Source organism: Papaver somniferum, chromosome 8, assembly GCF_003573695.1.
Source record: "Papaver somniferum cultivar HN1 chromosome 8, ASM357369v1, whole genome shotgun sequence".
NCBI lineage: Eukaryota > Viridiplantae > Streptophyta > Magnoliopsida > Ranunculales > Papaveraceae > Papaver > Papaver somniferum.
In genome coordinates this window covers 64458759-64464702 of record NC_039365.1, presented here as the reverse complement: position 1 = coordinate 64464702, position 5944 = coordinate 64458759, and the positions used below count along the sequence as shown (strand labels likewise).

General features: G+C 31.6%; 1 long non-coding RNA gene across 1 annotated transcript; it reads right to left on the bottom strand.

The window, feature by feature from the left end:
• Positions 1-4741: 4741 nt before the first annotated feature.
• On the bottom strand, positions 4742-5466 carry LOC113303244. The gene is made up of 3 exons (XR_003337365.1): positions 5411-5466; positions 5094-5314; positions 4742-5016 (listed from the first exon to the last, which is right to left on the bottom strand). It is a non-coding gene; the product is annotated as an uncharacterized LOC113303244 (long non-coding RNA).
• Between the last annotated feature and the right edge of the window lie 478 nt (positions 5467-5944).

The window sequence follows — 5944 nt, the reverse complement described above, 5'->3', positions numbered from 1 at the left end:
GCTCACTTCGCAAATGATTGGTGTTGCATATATTGTCTAGAATGCAACGATGAATTTGAGGAAACAAGGCACCAGAAGCAGTGTCCGAAGTATTTTGGATATAATAACTTAGACCCGATGTAATACTTATGTTCTTTTTTTTTTAGTTTTTCCACAATCTATTTATTTAAGAAAAATGAACATTGCAAATACATAATATCAACAAAAATTAGACAGATTGCGTTTGATAATAATGGCTACAGATGGTCCAGAAACGGCAAAAGAAATGAATTGTTGTAGAAGAATTGTTGGGATATACGACGGATTACTTGATACGAATGAAAGAGGTATAACTATTTCGATTCTGAAATCACATAAAGTTCACAGTAGAAGATGACATCAAGTTTAAAGTTAGTAACAAACATAATATGGCTAACTAAAATGCTAAAAACAAACAGGATATATAATATAAACTTGGAAAGTCGTGGGACTTGAAGAGGCCAACTTTGAAAACTACAATCTTAGAAAGCAACGATCCACAATACCATAATCTTTTTTATAGATATTCAAACGTAGAAGATGTCAATTTTTGGTAAAGGATCTATTGACAACCTATAAATTTAAAAGAGGATCAGGGAGTACAATATGTGTTCAAGGTTCTTTATGAGGTAATGTGTCGCCAGATTGTATTCCAAGTGAAGGTAGGAACATAAGGAAGTGACAAAATGTCCAAGACTTTTGAAGTTAACAAAGCCTTCGCTAAGACGAACTGATGGGCACAATACTTTGTTGAAGATTTAATGGCAGAGGTTTGCATATATACAATCCCTTCGAAAAGGTAATTGGTACACATTTTAAACATTGTCATCTAATGGGTGTTGAAAAATTACAGGAAAATCATGTCACGTTGGAGAGTTTGTATCATCCGTTCGATGCAAAAAAATATTATTCTCTACCTATTTGGAGGATCGACAACATGACCATGATAGATGAGTCAGCTGGAGCGAAATAGGAGCATGGGAGACTTTTATGGACGATATTGATTAGTTGATTTCACTGAGATGAGCGTTGCTGACGACATATTTCCAAAAAATATTTAAACTTCCATGTTCATGTAAAGCATTATCTCATTATAAGCAATGAACCTAAATAAATAAGCGTCTAGAAGTTAAGATTATATTTCTTTCGTTTGGGCAAATCTCCGGCGGTAAAATATTAAAGGAAAAAACAAGAAAAAAAAGAGAGGAAAATCCCAACTATTTTTATGACAAACCCATATTAAATCATAAGGAGTTGATAAGTATTTGGGACACAAATTATACGTTATATTAAAAATGAACCAACATCATGGCCCGTGACGTTACGGCACAGGTTAAGGGCTAGTTCTCTATATAATAACAGAGTTTTTTTAATGCGCTCTCATTCACCGGAGCTCCACATTCACCAGAACTCCACGTTCATTCTCGCTTCTGGTTGATTCTGGCCCCACCAGTTTTTTGTTTTTGTAAAGTTATTAAATTTAAGCCAATATAATTCAAGGATAATATCTTTTTATTCCAATAATAAAATAGCTAAATCTAAAGTATTATTCTAACCTAAAATAGCTAGATTTTAAAAATCTCATAACATGCCAAATTTATATTGATGAAAAAATTAAAATATCTTAGATATATTTTTCAATCATGATAATCACAAAAATCCACTTTTTCATCGTGATAATCAACAAATTAAATAACAAAATCCACGATCCCATCATGATAATAACCGAATTATGCCACGATCCCACAATAAATCAAATGGTTATTAAATAATAAATAAATAAATAGCGTCAAATGTCAAATGTCCGTTTACAGTTTTAATAAAAAGAATTTTCCTAATTACAATCCCAAACTATCAATTAAACTCCAAAATAGATAAATCGAAAGAGAAATCATCGGTACTAATCTTTTGATCTAGCAATGAATCTTTTTTGCTTGAATCTTTGTTAGTGGTCCTGCACATCAGTTGGAATTTTTGTTAGTATTTTGGATAAATAATTGATAGCAAAGATTATAATCAAAAAGAAGCTAATACAAAACAAACAAGCATGAAAAAAAAAATCGTCCTAATTTCACTATTATTTTTTTTAACTTTGTTTTTTCCATAATTAAAAATAAAATATGTTTAGGATAGAAAATAGTTTAGATATTATGTCTGCAAGAATAGTTGTAGACATTAATTGCGGCAATAAGAGAATATTTAATTTTCATCAATATTGTGTATATATTTTGTGTTTTTTCAAACGTTTGAAGAATTGTTTAGTTAGCAACGACGCTAGTAGTGGCTTGGGTAGTTTTATTTTTCATAAATTAGGCATTGCTATTCAGAAAGGTGTTGACGCCTAGCTTGTTGCTAGGTTACCAACCAAAAGCTTTGTATAATCTTCTTACATGGTAATTTATATTTTTAATTTGTTATCATCATAATATATTTTCGATATTAATTTGTAATAAATTGATATAATTTTTATATTTTTGGAAAGTCAATTTTTATTGCGCTATATTTTTTCCAAAAAAAAGAAATATCTTTACTGTCACGCTTTATATAGAAAATATCTAAGAATTTTTTTTCCTATTAGTCAGAATCTGGAAATAATAAAAAAAATAGAATATAATTATTCAATAACAGATACTATTCTCTCAATAATATTGAGTTCTCTTAATAATTTATTACAAATTAATATCGATTTGTAAAGAGATAGTACAATAAGGAAAATCCATGATTTCCGTGCTGGAGCTTGCCAAATATATTAGAAATTCGATATTAATCGATAATATTCCAAAAACAAAATCATTTTATTTATGGGTTTAGTGTCTCTATATAAATCATTAGAGCAAAAGCTAACCTCGGCCATGGTTTGCACGCCGCTTCTTTCTGGATTTGATTATTTATTTTTTTAATTAATTGTTGACGCATATGTTGTTTGATGTGCAGGTATTTTGGAAGCGCGGTGATTGACACTGCAAATATTATTGTAACAAAATTCTAATCTAATATATATTGTCGCCTGGAGGAAATTGGTAGATCCCTTTTTATCTCTTTTGAATCTTGTTGTAGAAATATAGAATCGTTAGTAGAAAATCAAATATTATTGCAACAAGATTCTAATCTAATATATATTGTCGCCTGGAGGAAATTGGTAGATCCCTTTTTATCTCTTTTGATCTTGTTGTAGAAATATAGAATCCTTAGTAGAAAATCGTGGAGGTATTAAAACAAGGTATTGAGTAATTGAAATTTTGAGGAAAAAAAAACGAACGAGTTTCAATATTTTTTCCTTAATATTGCTCTTTCAAAAAAAAAAACTGAATTTTTTTATTCAAAACATGTAAAAATATCATAATAGGAAGATTTGGAGATATAAAAAGATATGGTGGCTATCTAAAATTTTGTAAGTTGCATCAATTTTAAAATATTGCTTGATATTATTTCCAAAATAAATTTTTTTCTTTTTGTGGTAACATAATTTTGGTGAATCTCTATTTAAAGTTTTCTAGCGAATGCCATCTTTGCTAGGGTTTTTTTTTTCCTTCTTCTTTTCAGCCAATTCTGTTTCTTGCGCTGTTGGGTTTCGTTTCCTGATTTATTTTCTTTTGTTTTTGTTTGCTTTTCATGTTGATGCTGATGATTGCAACAATGGGAGGTGGTTAATTCTTGTGGAGCTTTACGACGATGAGAAAGACTGATGCGAGGTATAATGAAATCAGGAATTGTGTTTTGTGATTTTTCTTTAGTTTTGTTTACAACAGCTATTGGTGATACCTTTTATCGGTGTTTATGGGTGAGTCATGTAACTAATTCTTCGTTGTTTTCTTTCCTTGTTAGGTATTACTAGTATATGACCCGTGCCGTAATTTCCCGAAATTTGGTTTTGTTATTGCTTAGCGCCTTATCATTTGTTTCTTAGTATAACATTTTTTTGATACATCTTTTTCCTTTTGGTAATACAGTGGTTCCAAATACTTTGCTCCATGTATATAATTCAAGATAAATATAACATGGATTTTATGAATGCTTATTTCATATAAATCTCAACTTCTAATTCATCAATCTAAAATGTAAATTCCTTGTTCACTCGATAACAGTATATTTCGTAAACTTTAAGAAAAGAATAAAATAAATTACAATAGTATATATATATATTGAAATAAATTGCATCATAACCTATTGATAAGTTGAATCACCTCCCGTCTTCATTTGTTTCCAACTGTCTCTGACACAGGCTTTAGGTCCCTTGCTGCTATCGTAAAATGTAATTTCAACCCTACTCACTCGAGTTTTGTGTGCTCTATGATGTGGAAATGATTAACTTACTTTTTCCAAGGAATTTGTTCCATGAAGGGTCTATTATGTGTCAAATAACTCCCCCAGTGTGAATCTCCGATGTACAACACGGTTACATTGCTTTATGAATAGTCAAAAAAAGAAAAAATAAAATTGCCGAATAAACGACTCCCAACCTTCCTATTTTTGCTGAGTGTCTCTGGTTTGATGCACAAAATAAGGTTCCTTGGTTTTCCCCTGACCCCGTCTCTCCTCTTGTCTACAGATCGACCCACTGTTAACACTTCCCAGTAAAGAGCATCGTATTATGCGTTATCTGTGGACTTACAAAGAAAACTTAATTCTTAACTATCATATGAACTCATTTATTATAGAAAGTAGAAACTCCGAGTCATGACTCACATTATGATGCTCCACAAAAGATAATAACAATGATTCTCGTTTTCGCAGTTATTCACCGACAATGTGAATCCCAGTTTTATGACTCAAATACCCAATGATATACTGAAAATAAATGGCGGGCGTGTAGATGGTTAGCTGCAAGGCACACACCCTTCCTTCCTTCTCTACTCGCCATCTCTAGCCTTGTAAAAAAAAAAAAAATCTTTCGTTATTTTTTGGGATGTCATCTTCTCTCTGTTGAGGTGCAACTCCATTTTTTTCGTGGGGTCAGTCAACTCCACTCAAATATGAGTAATACTTTCATATGTGGACCTGCAAAAAATATAAGTAGGTTAGAGTAAGTGATTATTTCATCGAACACACTTGTTAGAAGTTGTTTTTCTCTCTACCTGTAATATGGAGATCCACGTGCACGTTTCAAATATACCATATTAGCTTACATTATGCATCTTTAAGTTGCCCCGCCAGTGGTCAGTTTCTCTATTATAGTGGTACGAAACATGGATATCACCGTCCGCTAGGTCAGTCTCACTCAGTATTTCGTTGACATGCCTGTATTTATGGCCAAAGGCACTACTTATCACCTATTCTTTTTGTATGATCTTGAGAACTGAAAAATCCAACTTAACGTAATCAATCTTCAGGAGCAGACTGGCATTTTGTGATAATATAAAACAAATTTAGCTTCTAGTATATGTGATAATACCTTGGGCAAATGCAACCACTGGATACTATTCAGGCCAAAAATTGTTCCGGTTCCGCCTAAAAAAAATCATGAGCTAAATGACTTTGATTACTTCACTCATTAGCAGTAAAATCACATACAAACTATAACTTGCAAAATCATTTACCAACTAAGAACCCGAAAAAAAGAAAGAGTGGCATGAGAATTATACTTGTGTAGCCTAGTTTTTTCAAAATAACCTACCCTATGTTTGCATCACCAGCAAGATGACCAACCTGCGTCATATTCTTCCACCAAGAATATAGTAACTCCTCATAGTTAAAAAAAAAACCTATCTCTCTTCCAGAGTTTCCTTACACTTATCGTGTACCAAATGTTCCTCTTTTCTGGAGATATAGATCATCTTGATCAGAGATATCCTAACAAAATAAGCCAAAAATGTTACCTCAAAATTTAAAAATACAAATATAAAATAGTAATAATCATTCGCAAATTATCCCTCAAGACGACTGAACTGGGTAGGCGAATGGATAACAAAGACTCATAACATATATA